Below are 19,939 nucleotides of genomic sequence, written 5' to 3'. Positions count from 1 at the left end.
TATGTACTACGCAACAGAGGCCGGAATGAAAGTAGGAATGAAGGCTATGGACCACAATGATAGAGTTTTATGTCTTCGAGACTCAAACAAGTTCACGATTACTGGGGACAGAATTTTTCTCGTAACGTCTTGGAATTCAGCTACAATCAAATTTCTTCTGTTTATTGAGTGTGCATTGCAGTAAGCGCCTTTGTTCGATCAGAAATGCAATTCATAGCATAGTGTGTGAGAGGGGAGTCGTTGATATTAGTTTGCCAGACCCATGGATGTATGTTTTGGATGGTCGTGTATTGTCCTCGCGAGAGGCGTGTTGACTTTCTTGTGTGTTTTCGCCGTGGTTTGTGACCGGTGCCCAGTGCGGTGTGTCTTCGCTGTGGGCTGATTATTCTCATTGCCAGTGACGCAATATTTTTGTGATGTGTTATTCATCTACGGATGTCGTCTTTGGTGCAATGTTTATCGTGAATGGGATATTTTATTCGAGTGTGGTTACACGGGTGAGCTATCGCGTCTGATGCGATTGTTGTTCACTGTGGTCACTCGTTTGTAGTTTTCACATGTACTTTTCCACACTAGTGAGCGTTGATATTCGTGTGGGCTTTCGCGTGTGGTTCGTGAGCACTTGAATGGTAGATCTTGGGCGTGAGCATGGAATGTTCAAGTCACTTTGGTATGTTTTTGCAGAGTGAGCGAGGCACACCATCTATTTGAGAGAAAGGGAAGAACGGAAGAAATGTACCTTTGCAGTCAAATGTCGATAATACCTTGCGCTTTTTTTAATGTTTGTTTCAGCAGCAGGAGTGGACAATTTTTACATCAATATGAATAACTTTTGTATCAGTTGCAGAAAAAAGACAATTTCGCAGCAGAGCTGTTTTGCCCACATAACAAAGAGATCGGTGACGTTGGCATTCATCGAGATTCACGCCATACACCAGCGTTAGTGTCACCATAATGACTAAGCAATGGGGAAGTAATCTCTAGTAACTTCAGTAATTCATATATCTTTTATAGTAGTTGTGTTGCATGAATAAGTTGTAGACCTAGGTGGTGTGAGAGTGACTGAAGTGAATGTGTAGTCTAAATTGGCTTAGAACTTTGAGCTGCATGAAAGGCTGTGAGAAATTAACACTACACTATCACAGATTACATCATCATGACCTCACAACTACTTAAGTTTATAAAGATTTAGACATAAAAAATTAATCATTCAAAATTACTGCTGCAATACAATCAAAGAATAATTGTAGAATAGAATCTAATTGTTTTGTCAAAAGAGCTCTGTAAACCATTTGTTTTTATTTTTCCTATGGTAATCAAATAAAGCAATCCTTTACAATTTCGTTATAATTTTCTCTGCATTTATCCTGTGAACATATTTGTAAAAACACAGCACTAAGCACACATGTAAGCATTATGCAAACTATGGGAGCTGAGTGGATTGCGATGTATCAGGGAGTTGGAGAGGTCGCTGACCCGGGTCGGCCATAGCAGCTGAGTAGACAGGGCACCAAGGACTGGAGCGGCCGTTAAGGTCGTCCACCAGCCCTGTGAGATGCACGGGGCGCAGCTCTCTGTAGGTGGCGTTGACCCACATAGCGACTGCATTGCAACTGGTCAACATGACGTCATTGGGCTACATGATTGGAGGCAGTTGCAGACGATCCTCTGCGCACCACGAGCTGTCAAAGGACTGGTGCCCTGATGGCAGGCGACTTTCTCCTCCTCTTCTGGCTTACATAGTCCTGTGGAACCAACTACTGAATGGAAGACTGCACGCCACAGGGGCGAAGCTGCAGAGTGCTGAACTGAGGTACTTACGTCTCTGGAGACACGGGTCGATGCAAACGGCGATGGCAGGTGGTGATTCACCTCAAACCTGTGTTCATGTGCTGCCTGGCTCATCCCATGAATGTCTTCAATGACGACATCACATTGCTGACAACCATTTCACCCAAGACGGTCAGTAATCGAGATGCCAGTGATCACTGCACACGCACAAGGAGGAGGTCCTGCCACACTGAGGCTGCTGCCTGTACTGCTGAGTAAAAGGGGTAACCCATCGTGGCAAACTCATGTCGCATAGCTGTCACATCTAACCTGTTATGTGACATGTGTAGTGTTGTGTTTATTCGTGAGACAATTGTAAATTTAAAAAAAAATGGACTCCCTAATGACTGTTGAGAATTGAGCTGTAGTAGATATTTGATGTTTTTCATTAATTTGTTTTATGTGTGCCTTGCTGTTTTCATTTTTAAAAGATTAGATGTATTTTCTGTGTTTTCTTACGAAGTTTTATTTTCTCTTAATGAACTCCTGTATTATTTTTCGTTTTGTGTATAAGATTCACTTCGTTCATGTCACTTATATGTAGTTTTGTTGTGTAGACACATCTTTGTACTAAAGGAGCAGACAGACACATGTTAAAGAAACGAGCTGAACAGCTGGCACATGCCACATGAACACTTTGCGTGTCGATACATATACGGAGTTTGCTGGCCCTAGTGAGGCAGCACGAAGTTTGGGGATTGGCGGTAGCGTCGCGACAAGAGGTGGTCACGAGGTCCGAGCGGCCGCAGCCACGAGCTGCACAAGCAGGGCCTGATACCGGAGTACTTCACCGGGGTCAGTGTCGACTGCAAGCAGCAGGCCGACATCCCGTCGGTTGGTTCGCAACATTCGTGTCGGACTATCGCTCGTTTCCTGGCTGCCCTCTTCTACCTCGCTTTCATCGGTACCACTCAGCAGACGATGAGACGCACTGTGGATCCATGGAACGGATTGTTGATAAAGGGCAGTAACGACCTCGTGAGGATTTGTGTCATCGTCTACCTGCCCTTCTTATTATTTTCTGGTTTGTACCCGACTCCTCAGAGCTTCACTCAGTCGGCTCTTTGGTCGTAAACATAGACCGTAGTATTGTAGTAAGACACTAGTTGTCGTTTGAAAATTTGTCCTGCTATTATATTCCCTTTCTTTCCTGTTTGTACGCCATCATTAATGTTCTAATGAAACAGCCGTTGGTCGTAAATGCAGCCGGAACAATTGTACTAAAGCACAGGTTGCCTTTAAATAAAGAGAGACATTGCGTTTAGATTTAGGCTTTATTCGGTTCAGTTCTGTGACTGCAATTGCATTTATCAATCATTAGTTATAATTTGAAAAACCAGTTCTACTAAGCCATTCGTTGTGTTTGAAAGACCGGGTAATTATTAGTGTATTTTAGCTGGATCTTGTGGTTCCACCGAGTGAGTTCTCTTGTAATAACTGTTCACAAGTAATGTTTTAATCCGTTCCTTCAGAGCGGTCTTAATAACCGACAATCCGTTTAACAATGAAAATATTAACAGCCAACTGTCACCAGGGTTTTAGTCAAAATAAAACCGTCAGAAAGGACGGGTTGGGATCCAGTCGCACCTTCGTTGCCCATTGAAATTAAGAGGTTGGTTGCTATAAAAGAAGCGGTATCATTGTCATATTGTTTCCTAGTCTGTTCAACCTTTAAGCATAGGTGCGCCCCCTCATGAACCATGGACCTTGCCGTTGGTGGGGAGGCCTTTGTGCCTCAGCGATACACATAGCCGTAGGTGCAACCACAACGGAGGGGTATCTGTTGAGAGGCCAGACAAACGTGTCGTTCCTGAAGAGGGGCAGCAGCCTTTTCAGTAGTAGCAGGGCCAACAGTCTGGATGATCGAATGATATGCCTTCGTAACACTAACCAAAACAACCTTGCTGTGCTGGTTCTGCGAACTGCTGAAAGCAAGGGAAAACTACATCGGTAACTTTCTCCGAGGTCATGCAGCTGTACTACATGGTTAAATGATGACGGCGTCCTCTTGGGTAAAATATTCCAGAGGTAAAATAGTCCCCCATTCGGATCTCCGGGCGGGGACTACTCAGGAGGACGTTGTTATCAGGAGAAAGAAAACTGGCGTTCTACGGATCGGAGAGTGGAATGTCTCATCCCTTAATCGGGCAGGTAGGTTAGAAACTTTAAAAAGAGAAGTTGATAGGTTAAATTTAGATATAGTGGGAATTAGTGAAGTTCTGTGGCAGGAGGAACAAAACTTCTGGTCAGGCGAATACAGACTTATAAATACAGAATCAAATAGGGGTAATGCAGGAGTAGGTTTAGTAATGAATAGAAAACTTGGAATGCGAGTAAGCTACTACAAACAGCATAGTGAACGCATTATTGTGGCCAAGATAGATACGAAGCCCACGCCTACCACAGTAGTACAAGTTTATATGTCAACTAGCTCCGCAGATGACGAAGATAATGATGAAATGTGTGATGAGATAAAAGAAATTAGTCAGATAGTGAAGGAAGGCGAAAATTTAGTAGTCATGGGTCACTGGAATTCGATAGCAGGAAAACAGAGAGAAGGAATCGTAGTAGGTGAATATGGATTAGGGGCAAGAAATGAAAGAGGAAGCCGCCTGGTAGAATTTTGCCCAGAGCGTAACTTAACCATAGCTAACAGTTGGTTCAAAAATCCTGAAAGAAGGTTGCATACATGAAAGAACCCTGGAGATAGTAGAAGGTATCAGATGGGAACCAGGTTTTAAATTGTAAGACATTTCCAGGGGCAGATGTGGACTCTGACTACAGTCTATTGGTTATGAACTGTAGATTAAAACTGAAGAAACTGGAAAAAGGTGAAATTTGATGTGATGGGACCTGGATAAACTGAAAGAACCAGAGGTTGTAGAGAGGTTCAGGGAGAGCATTAGGGAACGATTGACAAGAATGGGAGAGAGAAATACGGTAGAAGAAGAATGGGTAGCTTTGAGAGACGAAATAGTGAAGGAGGCAGAGGATCAAGTAGTTAAAAAGACGAGGGCTAGTAGAAATCCTTGGATAACAGAAGAGATATTGAATTTAATTGATGAAAGGAGAAAATATAAAAATGCAGTAAATGAAGCAGGCAAAGAGGAATACAAGCTTCTCAAATATGAGATCGACAGGAAGGGCAAAATGGCTAAGCAGGGATGGCTAGAGGATAAATGTAAGGATGTAGAGGCATATATCACTAGTGGTACGGTAGATACTGCCTACAGGAAAAAAAGGGACTTTTGGAGAAAAGAGATCCACACGTATGAATATCAAGAGCTCAGATGGAAACCCAGTTCTAAACAAAGAATGGAAAGCAGAAAGGCGGAAGAAGTATACAGAGGGTCTATATAAGGGCGATGTACTTGGGGACAGTATTATGGAAATGGAAGAGGATGTAGATGAAGACGAAATGGGAGATACGATACTGCGTGAAGAGTTTGACACAGCACTGAAAGCCCTGAGTCTAAACAAGGCCCCGGGAGTGGACGACATTCCATTAGAACTACTGGCGGAAGTGAGACGCCTAAAGCAGTAAATGAGTTTTGCTATTTGGGGAACTAAATAACTGATGATGGTCGAAGTAGAGAGGATATAAAATGAAGACTGGCAATGGAAAGGAAAGCGTTTCTGAAGAAGAGAAATTTGTTAACATCGAGTACAGATTTAAGTGTCAAGGAAGTCATTTCTGAAAGTATTTGTATGGAGTGTAGTCATGTATGGAAGTGAAACGTGGACGATAAATAGTTTAGACAAGAAGAGAATAGAAGCTTTCGAAATGTGGTGCTACAGAAGAATGCTGAAGATTAGATGGGTAGATCACATAACTAATGAGGAGGTATTGAATAGAATTGGGGAGAAGAGGAGTTTGTGGCACAACTTGACTAGAAGAAGGGATCGGTTGGTAGGGCATATTCGGAGGCATCAAGGGATCACCAATTTAGTATTGAAGGGTAGGGTTGAGGGTAAAAATCGTAGAGGGAGACCAAGAGAGGATTACACTAAACAGATTCAGAAGGATGTAGGTTGCAGTAGGTACTGGGAGATGAAGAAGCTTGCACAGGATAGAGTAGCATGGGGAGCTGCATCAAACATGTCTCTGGACTGAAGATCACAACAACAACAAGAACATAGGTGCGCATCTTAACCCCGAAATTTTCAACATGCAGCATTCAAATTAAAAGTGACGTCATGTGTTCTGAACAATTGAATCACTCTTGTCATCAATGGTGCTTGTATAGTTACCATGTGTTGCAGAAGGGCATTTAATAAGACAGACTGTAATGATTAACTTGGTTCTCACGGGCTACTGGTAATTTATGCACCAACTTTCACAAAGAAACTGAGATATTTTTTGTGCTTATTAAACAGAATGTTTCTCTGTATTTACTTTTAATTATCTGCAAGGCAAAAACTGAGGAGAATCTCAACTGCCTTTAGGAGGCCAATCTTAAACATACTGAACCCATTCAGTACGAAAACATTAATGAATGGAATTTGTCTTTACTTTACCAGCTTTGAAACCGTTAAAAGATCAAAATAGAGAAGTCTCCCCTCATTTACACTTAATATTACAGACGGAATTTCTAACTAAAAAATATCGTCAGCGTAATGGCCGGCCAAATGCTTCTAGGGAAAAGAGCTCCCCGCAACACGAATTTCTGAAATAGAGTTATTAATTACAATTAATGGTCTCGGTTATGGAAGGTGCTCACTACTTCAATAACCAACACTTTCTAATAACAATTGGACACATATTCTGATAACTTACAGACTTACATTAAATATCAGCCTTCCTCTAGACGAAACACGCTAGGAAAAACAAATCTACCCCAAAAAATTATCTCTGTTCGTCTTCATCTACGTTGCACAGATACTATATACAAAAAGGCTATTTGTTAAATGCATCGTTGTTTGCGAGCTGTATAGATAATGAACTACAGTTTTTGATATTTGATATTCAAAGCACACACGGACGTAGTCTTTCATATTTTCTTACACACAAAAAACCCTTTTTAATTTTTCTGGAAATGTCAATTTATGTGACGTTCCGTCACAACAAGCTGTTGTACTGAGCCATTCGTTGTTGTGCTTGAAAAAACGGGTTATTATTGGTGTATTTCAGCTGGATCTTGTGGTTCCGCCGAGTGAGTTCTCTTGTAATAACTGTTCAAAAGTAATGTTTTAATCCGTACCTTCAGAGTGGTTTTAATAACTGACAATCAGTTTAACTTTGAAAATTTTAACAGATTACTGTCACCAGGGCTTTAGTCAAAATAAAATTGTCAAAAGGGACGGTTGGGATCCAGGCGCACCTTGGTTGGCGATTGAAATTAAGAGGTTGGTTGCTGTGAAATGTTTCAAATGGCTCTGAGCACTATGGGACTTAACATCTGAGGTCATCAGTCCCCTAGACCTTAGAACTACTTAAACCTAACTAAGGACATCACACACATCCATGTCCGAAGCAGGATTCGAACCTGTGACCGTAGCGGTCGCTAGGTTACAGACTGAAGCGTCTAGAATCGCTTGGCCACACTGGCCGGCTGGTTGCTTTGAAGTAAGCCGAACCATTGTCTCATTGTTTCCTAATCTGTTTAACCTTTAAGCACAGGTTCACATCTTATCCCTGATCCTTTCGGCATACAGCTTTCAAAATAAAATTGACGTCATAAGTTTTGAGTAATTGGCTCACTCTTGTCATCAATGGTGCTTATATACGTTTTGTGTATTTCAGAAGGGCATTTAATAAGACAGACTGTGTCCAGCGCGGTAGTAAACACCGCTGTTTCACGCAATAGCGAGCGGGTTGCTGATCAGGCCGTCTCGTAATCATTGGCATATTGCTTGCTGTTTTGCAATACAGCACTTCAGCTTTCTTTTGCAAAAGCTTATCCAAATTTGTTCATTTTTAAAGAAAATTTTGTGGTTATATATTGTTAAATAAACGGATTGTTTGAAAAGAAAGTTGTTGCTGGGTCCATTCTTTCATGTTTTCCTTAATATCTCCATCGGAATTGTGCGACATGGTGTAGTGGCTAATGTCTTCAACTCAGGTTTGAGTGGTCCTATTTGAAACCACTGCCTTTCACATTGCCGTGATTAACTCCCTTTAAGTTCCATTATTTTTCAAGTTCTTAGTAAATGATTTTAAGTCAAAGCACAGAATTTGTCCACTGTGGACTGATGATCGTTATATTTTACTTATAGTATTTGTTTCAAAAGGAAATACTGACGGTAAGTCAAGTGGTGCTCTCATTCTGGCATTGATTACATTCACTGTACTTTGGTGGATATAACAAAACTATTAAACTGCCAGCGTAAGAAGGCAGCGCAGATAAGTGGTTCTGTCTATTTTGTATGAGAAGAACCGAACCCTGTATCCACCCAACGTATCCGATCTTACATAAGATGGCGTTCTACAACAGTTCAGGTGTACGTCAAAACAGGACTATAGCTTGACAAAATTATTGTTATTATCGTCTGTTTCCAATTTGATGGCAAGTTCTGAATCAAATCTGCTCAATGCTGCTTCTCACCCGCCATAATAATGACACACAAACCATGTAAATAAATTTAGCTCGAAAGCTCTGACCTGTCACTTATATCTCAAATAAAATTGGGTTACTAAAACTCTCATTCATTCCCATAGCACTCAGTTTATTCAGGTGCCTTACTATCTGCAGGCACTGTCTACTTGATGTGCCTCTTATCTTTGAATTACACTTACTAGCACGACGGTAGTTATTTGTTACACAGTCCATCACCTCCTTTGCAGCATAATGAAAATGCTGTATTACGTCTCACTGCAATTGTTAAATTGCTTATAACACTACTTTTTCCTTAGCACGTGGGCCAACCAATTGACTTCTATATCATCTACGTCGTTTGTTCTTTCATCCGTTGTACTGTACTGACTCACTAACAACTATTCTTCTAAACCTATCCCTTGGGTCCATAATAGGACTACATTGTAGTATGTACCATAATAACGTAGAGTCCTTAAAATTTACGAATTAGTGTTATCAAGAGTGTTCCTTAGTATTAAGGAAAGGTATATGTACGCACCAACTCAGTTTACAATTAAATCAGTCAAATAGTCGTCCGAAGAGTATCAATACACTACAAAATTCCTACACAGTTCGACCAGGAACTATGGATATTTTCGCCGTGTCGGCGACCTCCATCTTGGAATATTATATCGAAGCCTTCCTGTAGTGAAGAACTCTCGAATGATACGAATGCATTTCGTTGCTCTGAAATTTTGCTATCTAAATGTGGAAGCCATGTTAGGAAATATTAAGATGGTCCAAAGTATTGACAGCACTTACTGCCAAGGCGTACACTACAGCAGCTTTCCACATTATCATGCAAAACCAAACTCACAATCACTTAAGCTTCATTAGAGATCTCAACATCTTGCACTCTAATTCCTTTCGAAATGAATAGTAGCGGCCATTACGTCTCAATTTAGTAGATATTTCCCTACAACAAGGAAAAGGGATGAAACTAGGAACTTAGGGTATAACGTACCTTTAAAGACGGAGTACGGAGCACAAGCCCAGTTTGACCAAAGATGTAACAGGAAAATAGCCTGTGACCTATTCAGAGCAACAGTTCTTTCGCCTTACTGGTGCATCTGCTGAAAGGCTGTACATCATTTTCTAATATTTTTAAAAGAGACATTATTGTTTACTACATTACATAATACCAGAACATGGCATGACTTTTCTAGACTTCATAATAAAAGAACGTTTGAGTAAATAAGCTAGGAGAACAACATACCTATGTTACCAGTTACTCATGCGTTCAGCGTTAGTTGTCAGCTACAACTTCGTTACAGAGAGCCATTATCGTATCTCCTCGATCTAACAATCAGTTTTTCGGCGGTATTACTCTGCTTTCGCGACGAAATTATTTTAGGATGATGCATTGCTCTCATCGCTCTTCTCTCGAAAGTAACGAGCAGCTTGTCGCCAGCCGACTCGTCTTAGAAGTAGCTCCACTCTGCTCCGGGAGCGGTGTACCAACAGAGGCTCCATGTTCCAAAAAAAAGACAGTCTATGTTGAAATATTTATTGATTATTAACAAACTTCGTACACTTTGCACATCAGATTGACTTAAAAAGACAGTGTAATTTTAGGCTACTCTGAAAATGCGTAAAGAGCACGAACGTAGTTATTAATAAATACTGCAACAGAGAGTGCATTTTATTTGGTACCTGCCACAGACCATTCAGGACTTTTGAGTGCACATTGAACTCAACTTTCAAATTTGTAATCAAAAAGGAAGGGTGCCCTTGCAGATAAACTATCCTGGTATTTGCCATAAGAGTTTTAAAGAAATCACAGAAAATGTATATCAGAATGGACGGATGCGGATTTTAATCCCTATCCTCCAAATACGAATCCAGATTTCTGACTGTTTCACTACTTCTCTCGGCGTGGGTACACGTTTCCGATATAATACTTTGCAGTTACGTTATTATAGGCCACAAACGTAGCACATCAGTCGAATTATTTTTAACATTTCATTATGCGCCAGCAGTAGGAACCTGTTCCATTTTATTAAGTTTTTCTAGTTGTGCCGGAACAGGTTTCATTGTAATGATTTTAGAGTAAAAGGTTATCTCCAGTGTGAAGTTTCGTAGTACTCACATGTTTTAAGTCTTGATGTGGCAACTTTGATAAAAGTTTGTGTTCTCACCGCCAGCACGGATGTGCCTGCTCGACACCAGAGATTCCTATTACCACCAAGGACTGTACATCTTATGATCTCTGTAGTAGATCGAAACCAGTTCTCTACAAATGATAACAACTTATACGCGACCAAGGCTGTTCACTAAATAAATTATTTTTTTAATAGATCGCTGTTTCCTGGAACAATATTTCAAAGAATTTTTGTAAAAGAATGTTTAAGCAAATTCCTTAGCTGGCTAAGGGTCCGTATGAAGCCGCAGTGACGTTGCAGTAGAGTAGGACATCTATGCAACTGCGTAAACGACGTACGTGTCCGCCTGGCAAGGCAAGTTAAAAACCAGACACACCACTACCAAAAGCTATAAAAAACTAAAACTAAAGTTAGATTACACAATTACGGGCCGATTAACGTACAAAGCAATACATCGGATGTAGATCCAGACCGGGGTGTGATAGATGGCTTGGCTCAGCTGACAAGGCATAATCCAAAAGAAGGTCGTTTAAGATTTGTCGGTAGCCACATATCGCGTAACTTTTTGAAAAAGTGAATGAAATAAAATATCCTGTTAAATTTGGAATGAAATTTTTGTTAAAAAATCAGTTATGTTCGTTAAAAACCACGGCTAAATTTTCTCAGGACACTATCGCCAGAAACACCATACGTATTCAACGTAAAGACATCTGTCTTACTCACGATGGATAAAAAATATCGTTCTTTAATGTTAAGCGATAAGCATAATAAATTTTATAATTTATTATTTTTCTCTGTGAGGCCTAATGGTCCAGTATAGCTGCTTATGTGCAATGGCAGTGCATTCAATTGAAATAATTGTTGAAATAAAACTGTACCTCTGGCCTACAAAAAGAAATGAAAAGTACTACAAGAAACCGTTCTGCATTTATTTAGATTATTGTCTTCAATCCTTTTTGCAATTTAATGATTATTAAAATAGATTTATCATTTTTAAAACCAGTGGCGTCGCTGCAACAATTGACTTACACAAAATTGCCGGGGCAACAATTAATTATTACGTAAATGATTATGGGTCAGAGAAGGTACTTTTTTCTACTAACAAAAAACACATACTACCAAGCTATTTGCATATATATTTAACAAAAATTATCATGACACTACATATCATTGAAATAATTATTTACAGACCGTGATCTATATGCGACCGTCAGATACGACATCAGAACCACTCTGACACAGAAGTCAAAAAAGAAAATAGCGTGAAAAGAGAAATATTTTTCTTACCTACAACGATACAGAGATAATAGTAATTACAATTCTATGAGCACGTATAGCGATTCCATTGTAGTTACACATCAAGTTGATTTCAATTACTTTTTTCAAGAAGCGACGATACACGCAACAAAAATGATCTAAGTATTAATATAAAATAAGTCAAAAGATCATTTTAGGCTATAGCAGCCCGTGATGGGCTTAAATAAGTAGACCTAAATATTTTGCGAACTAACACCAAAACTATAATTACAACTTATGTGAAATTCCAGGGAACTGTTACTACTAATAAGGAATCAGAGTAACAAGGACAGCAACTAATAGTTTTGTAATGGTGAGTAGTAGGCCCCTAGAAGTCCAACTTGACACGATGCTCATACTCAGGTCGTAGTCCATTGATAACCATGACCGCACGATGCAACAAGTGCTCAGAAAGCTTAATCACTACGCATACTTAAAGCTACCTATACAACCAAGGGGAATTTTCTATACTTCAAGACACTTAAACATTATCCACAATATGACTGCCATTACGGCCTTGAAAGGAGTATACTGTGGCACACTTGTATGTGGCACCAGAATAAGACAAGAATATTAATAAACTAAAATGAAACTAGGATACTACAAACAATGAATGTCTCGATAATGTTGATCGCTGACTGTGTGCGACCGCGGAGCCAAAGATACAGCACTGCTTTGCTGGAGTAAGAGAGCGCTTGGCACACAGTCGTAGGTAGCTGTCTGTGAGGGAACGAGGATGGAGTAATCAGTTTTTGTGGCGTGCCGTGTGAAGCCACCAAGAGTTAGATTAATTTAAGCATGTCAATATTGTTAAAATGGAAGCATAATTCATCAGGTAAATACGGTGAAGATGTTCAATAATTATAATTTCTGTTTTTGCCAGCGCTGATATAAAAGAGTGGCTGAAAATTTATAATTGTTGAGTAACCCCCGAATGTACGTAAACTATTTTGAGAAAAAGACTAGTTAAATAATTCATTTTTGTAATGCTTTTAAGATCTGTTGACAGAGGTATGTGTAATTTGATGATTTTCATTTATGTTGGTTAGATGAAGTTAGATAATACTTTCTGTTTAAATCTCATTGTTTGTAAATAAATTGAGAGGAATGTTACTTCAATTGCCAGATGCTTTTGAAACGCCAAACTTAACTTGCAATATAATTTTGCTAAATAAACTGAGTGTTAGTAATTTACCGTAATCAGTACCGCCTCCGAGTCCAGGTTATATATATTTTTTTAAGGATGGTGAATTTTCTTAAATGTTCTCGCTTATAAGCCAAAATAATTTCAAATGTTATTGCCAGCACTGCACACTGCTGAGCCTGTAGTTAGCAAATTAATATTTTTTATGAGAGACCAGAATATATCGCGTTACTCCATTGCTGCTGAAAAGGTAAGACAATTCAATTGATGTCTTATGTGAACAGGACCTTAGGATTCATTGCTTAAGGGGCTGAATGTATTTTGCAGTGACTGTATTTCATTGGTATTGGGAGTTGCATAGCCCAATCGATTCGGAAACATGTGCTAACAATTAAACAGAGAAAGCCCACCACTTGCACGTACAACACGACAATTCGAGTTCTGTATCCATTCCACAGTGCAGACTTCATTCAACGTAATCTTACAGCATTTTTATTTGACACTTGTTAGAGGACGTTACAGCCTGTACCTCAATACCAATTTAACAAGCAGATTTGTGATTTAAACTCACGAATTGAGAATAAAACAATTCATAGTCGGCACAACCTTTGACCTATTCTGGTAGAACGCCTTGTGACCCAACGCACAACTACTTCAAACAGTTTTATAAGCACAAGATTCATATGAAAGGTCAAAGTTTTAATCCACTGAGGCAAGGTTCCGACAGCACCTCCGCACAGCAGTGAGGACTCTCAAGAACTCTTTTATTTTATTTTTTATTTTCCTCCAACAGGAATCGGAGGCCCGCATCTGGCTGTGGATGGCAGAAAATCCACATTTCAGGCTGTGAGGCTGTCTCGCATAAGCCTACTTCGCGAAACAATGCTCGGCAAGTACAAACAGTAGACGCGGCTCTGTCACCAGCGCATTCCTCGCCTACAAACCCGCGGGCAGCTCAAACTGCCCGCCCTCCCCAAATGACTCACGGCGCTTTCCAGCTAACAGCATTGCGCTCCGTTGTTACTTCCTTGACGCGTGGTCCTTTCCTCCACCCCTCATTGCTTGGAATTCACCTTCCGACTACCAAAGGGCTGCTGTGGCACCGCAGAGGCACGCTCGGTAAAGATGACGACATTATGGCACAACCAACAGTCTTGAGATCGAAGCGATTTTGAGTAACTTTTATGTAACTTTTGAGTGAAACTGAATTTCTCATCTACGGCACAGCGTGCAAATGCAAGAAATTTGAAAAACTTCAACACCCGTGAAATTCTGATAAAGAAAGAGAGTGTTTGAGTGATGATTCAGTATAAAGTACGAGTCTACATGTGATGGTGCACATGTAGTCACTCTTGCGTAGATACTTTATAAAAACGGACAGAGTGATATCGTGTACACAGTTCACATTTATGAAAACAGGGAGTGAACTTACTGTGGTGTCACAGCCAGACACCACACTTGCTAGGTGGTAGCTTAAATCGGCCGCGGTCCATTTAGTACATGTCGGACCCGCGTGTCGCCACTGTGTGATCGCAGACCGAGCGCCACCACAAGGCAGGTCTCGAGATACGGACGAGCACTCGCCCCAGTTGTACGGACGACATTGCTAGCGACAATACGGACGAAGCCTTCCTCTCAATTGCCGAGAGACAGAATAGCCTTCTGCTAAGTCAATGGCTACGACCTAGCAAGGCGGCATTAGCCTTACCTAGTTTGAGAGTTATCGTATAAATGTCTCAAGAAGAACGTTGTAAACCAACAAAGAATAAAGTTAAGTATATTCCAAAGCTACGTATTTTCTTGATAGCAGTCATAACGTATCCTGTTCCAGACTTGACGCCAGTCGGCGTGTGTGTACGCGTGCCTTTCGGCTCCCTTCTCAGTGTGGCGTAACTAGCTTGTTACGCCACAACACTTACTTCGACGGTAACAGCCATATTTCCTTTATGGCACTACAGCTGAAAGGTTAGCTATGCTGTACTGATGTTCTGGGGAGGAAAGGTAGTAGCTGAAGAATAAATTATTTTAAACTACAAGAATAAGTTCCTGTGTCCTGCAGTTACCACCGGAAGTGCACACTTTACGACGACTAATATCCCCACTAGCGCAACTCAAATAGCAGGGCGAAAACTTGATCTATCGGTTTCAAATATTTCCGCTATGCAAGTCATAATGTAAATATCATAGCACTGTCTTATTTTCAGGAGTAAAGCCATGTAGAACAGTGTAATTAATGGTCGACTAGAAAAAAATATACTAGCTTGTTCAACATAGGTTGTAGACACCCACAGGCGTTCAACATTTATTGTTTGTTGAACGTGCACTGAAGGGTTACATGAGGTAGGCTCCTAATTTAGCCTATACTGTAAAATATTGTATAGTAGAGTATTTATATTTCTTACATTAAAGTCGATTCTAGCTAGAAAACTGCGTCATTTATGAAACTCCAATGGAATATCCAAAAAAGGAAAAAAAAACACGTGATAATAGTAAATGTTTTGTGAGGCTAAGCGTAAACTTAAGGAACTAGTCGGAGATGTAGATGAGAAAATATCCCTCTGTTACTTTTGAGAGGTACTTGAGACCAAGAACAAGGAGCGGGGTTAATATAAGGAAAACACGTGGAAGGATGACCTAACTTGATGTGTCACCTTTCCCCAACAAATATTTTTACTTAATCGTGTTTCAACTGACAGTTACCGAGATTCTTGCGGAATACGTACAAATAACTAAGATTTTTGAATTAAATTCACAACGTGTAAGGACATTTGCATTATACATAAAATTACAAATGCTGTAGTATTTAAAAAATATGAACTGTGCAACACAATGTTCGCCCACTGCAAACAAATAAACCTGCGGCTGCACTCTCTCCCCGCAATCAGATCACAACTGTGAGTTAATCCCACAACAGGACTTGAAAGTAAGTTCAGAAAACATTAAATTGCATACATCTCCACTGATTATTCTGCTCACATGTTAACAACATACGGCCAAGCTGCCCAAAAGCTAGCCACACGTAAAACCGAAGAAACAGCAGTACTTCACACATTGGCCACAAGCCTGTTCCACATAAATAACTACAGCGACCCTAAGACACAACAAAAATGACAATGAAAGTTAAACCCCTACGTTTTAATGAAATCATGGAACTCAATGCTCAGTTTGCCCAAAGACTTTCATCACACGCCTCCAATGGTCTTATAATAACACAAACACAGTGAATTACTTCCTAATCCAGTGACATCCCCGCCTTGTCGAGATTCCAAGAGAATAACACACTACTCAAATCTGGAACTGGAGACCCAAAATATCGCGTACAATATGCCAACATTTAGGCCTCGTCCGATGACAGGAAGACCGCCGAAGCAGTAGTGAAACGAGTCCCTGCCCCGGATCAGCAGAAAAGCAACGCGTCAACCGCAGCCGATACAAGGCTTTCAACATATACCAAACAACAAACAGCAAAACTAGTTCGATAACAATTACCATGCACAATAATACTTATACAGGCAGTTGAAAATTCAGCTATAATGCTTCAGTATGGAAGTGGACCGCTCATAACATTGCAAGTTAAGGTTCCCATTAACAACAAGAAGCAATGTACAAGGTCATTTAAAAATTAATTAAATAATAATTATAACAAGATTTAAAAACTCAAGGTATACCTTTCCTGGGACATCGTGGGGTCTAATAGATACTGTAATTGGGATACGCACGGAAAGGCAGATGTCCGGTTAAATTGTACACCTATACACCTATAATCCGATGGGCACTGCAACACAGTAAGAAAGTGTGGAAAAGTAAGCACGCACGCACGCACGCACGCACGCACGCACACACACACACACACACACACACACACACACACACACACACACACGACCCACACGTGCGTCTCTTTAGGCTGAGCTCACACAACATTAGTTACAGACCAAATCCAATAACTTGGCACAGGAACGGTCATCAGGTCTACAACAAACAGAGCTTACAATCAGTACCATCAAATACTCAATAATAACAAACCATGGTTTCAAGTACGAGATTAACATTGCATACACAAACATCCAGATTGAGACCCACAGCTCCAAAGCGATCACCCAAAGACATAAAGGAATAGGATTCCTGGCCATCTCACACCGGCCAGAATTAACAGACTTTAAGAACAGCGCTCACTGGTCTTCGTAGATAATTTCAAACAAAAGGCAAGCAGACCAATAGCTTCAGGACTTCAGGTAGGCACCGAATAGTACTTGCCTGCTGCTCGTGGTTGCTAACAACTTGTTGAGTACATCTCTGCGTATTTCGCACACCACAACTGACAGATGCACGTCGTAGCCATTTTGCAAGGGTCGGGAGCCGCTCCTTGCCCACTAATCTTACCGGTAGCAACGGCCAACGCTGCAGGCAGTCGCGGGCCCCCACAGCCCAACGGTCAACTGTGTTACCCCCATACAATGGCCTGGACGTCGAGTACTCAGGTACACCTATCCAGCTCCGTGTCCGACACACCACTCGCCATCACACATGACCCAGAGGGGTTAACACATGACCCAGCAAATGAGTCGAAAATTTGGAAATTTGTGGTAAGGTCTTATGGGACCAAACTGCTGAGGTCATCGGTCCCTAATCTTACACACTACTTAATCTGACTTAAACAGACTTATGGCTAAGGACAACACACACATCCATGCCCGAGGGAGGACTCGAACCTCCGACGGGGGGAGCCACACGGACCGTGAAAAGGAGCCTCAGACGGCGCGGCTACCCCGCGCGGCCGGCCAGAGTCGATGAAACCTGCACACGTGGCACCAGTGGTATCCCGCGCGCGCCCCCACGGAAGCCGCCACGGATCAGTACTTACGGGTCGGAACAGAGGTAATATAGAACTCTGAAACAGAGAAACGTCACTACACAAACTGACTTGTTTTGATAATTCACATCAGATTTTAGGGCATAAGGTTTGAAATTTCGCTGAAACTGATATCTTGTATTAATTGCTTGAAGACACTGCCAATTACCTGGTGTTATCTACATTACTTGTATAAACTACAACAAACAATACATACACCAAGATTTTATGACGTTCATTATCAAAGAATTCATAATAGTTTTCGTCTCACATGAACCAGCGCAAATCACATAAACTTCCAAGACATTAGTCTCCTATTAGTATCCTGCACTTCGATGCGAAATGTCGACTTGTGATGGCTCAGGTTTCACAATTATAAGACCTATGTTCCAAAGTATGTGAATCAGGGAGTCAACCAACAGGTAACCAAAACTACTATTGTACATATATCGCGAGTAAATTTAAGAGTAAGCATATATGTTCTTCTCTTGTATACTTATTGGGACAAACTGTGCGATGGAATTTTCAAATACGCAGTATAACATACACTATGATATGTTCGAATACATTTATTAGGACACTGTATTACAGAATAGATCTCATTTTGGCGTCTTATTCATTCCCTTACGTCATAAAAAGTGCTAACGACATAGTTTCAAAAAACTGCGTGGCAGATTAAAACTGTGTACAAGACCGAGACTCGAGCTCGGGACTTCTGCATTTCGCTGGCAAGTGCTCTATCACCTGAGCTACCCTAGCACGACTCAGGACCCGTTCTCACAGCCTCACTTCCGCCAGCATCTCGTCTCCGACCTTCGGATCATGAGTCGTGCTTAGGCAGCTCAGAGGGTAGAACACTTGCCCGCGAAAGACGAAGGTCCTGAGTTCGATTCTCGCTCTGGCACACAGTTTTAATCTGCCAGGAAGTTTCATACCAGCGCACACTCCACTGCAGAGTGAAACTTTCATACTAGGGACATAGGTTTAGTTTAACAGTACCATTTTGTAAGATGAAATGTTTAAATTTGCAAGAAAGTATTCTTTAAGAATAGGGCAAATGTCGCAGCTCAGCAAATTAATGGGCTGGAGTTCTACAATATTCTGCGTGTGGCAACGCAATAGTAAAATAATTCAATTGAAAGTGGTAGTATTTAACTAAAAGGACCTCAGCAACAGTGGAGAGAACGAAAGTAGACAGCCAGTAAGCTTTCTGCTTTGAGTGCAGTGGAAAATGACATAAAAGATATACAACAATGCACAGTCTGAATTTGGAAAATCATACTTGCACATTCCTTTGGCTTTAATCTTTTTGTAGTAATGCTTTGTACATCATCAAACTACTTCTTTCGACAGAAATGAAAGAATGGTTACTGTAACAGACAGATAGGTACTTAAGAATAGCAGACAGCATCAGGAATAAGGAAAATGTAGCCTAAATGTGATACTAGTCAGACACAGGCCAGCAACCTAATAATATGTATATAAATAACGTAATAGACGGAATTTCTTAATACAAGGAATAAGTACTTCATCATAATGAGCAAGAAAATTTCTATCGAGTCGCGCAGTGCAAGCTGGTTGAAATTAATGTACTGTTTAAAAACCTAAATTTTAATTATTTTGATAACTTTATTTATGAGTAATGGTCAACCACACATAAAACAAGTGTTTCTTATTTGTGACAGCAAATTTCTAAAAAATTATAATACTTCATTTAGGAAACACTTTCAAGAGATAGTGAAATTACAATAAATAAGGAAAAATGTCTCGAAAGACAAGACGAATAATGTGGTTATATTAGTAACAGGTTCAACATCCAGCAACGAAGTCTATTCTCTTATACATTCCATCCTTTGCAGTGCATTCAACAGGTAATTAAAAAAGGAAAAAAATCCTTTCGTTCTTTGGTTTTTCGATCCACATTAATGGAAATGGAAAAGTAATTGGAGTATCAAACATCCATCCTTCTGAATAATCTCTCAAGAAACACAGAATATTCTTTTTCGTAGCCTTGTGCACAGACTCATTAAAGACGAAGGACAAAATCTTATTGAGAAAGTCTAGGAAGGAAGTCGATCACGCACTTTTAAAGGAACCACCGTTAACCTTAACTGACTTTGGGAAATCGCGGAAAACCTAA

The sequence above is a fragment of the Schistocerca piceifrons genome, chromosome 4 (genome assembly GCF_021461385.2).
Source record: "Schistocerca piceifrons isolate TAMUIC-IGC-003096 chromosome 4, iqSchPice1.1, whole genome shotgun sequence".
NCBI classification, from domain to species: domain Eukaryota; kingdom Metazoa; phylum Arthropoda; class Insecta; order Orthoptera; family Acrididae; genus Schistocerca; species Schistocerca piceifrons.
The sequence above is the reverse complement of the archived record's forward strand: the minus strand, read 5'-3'. Positions refer to the sequence as shown.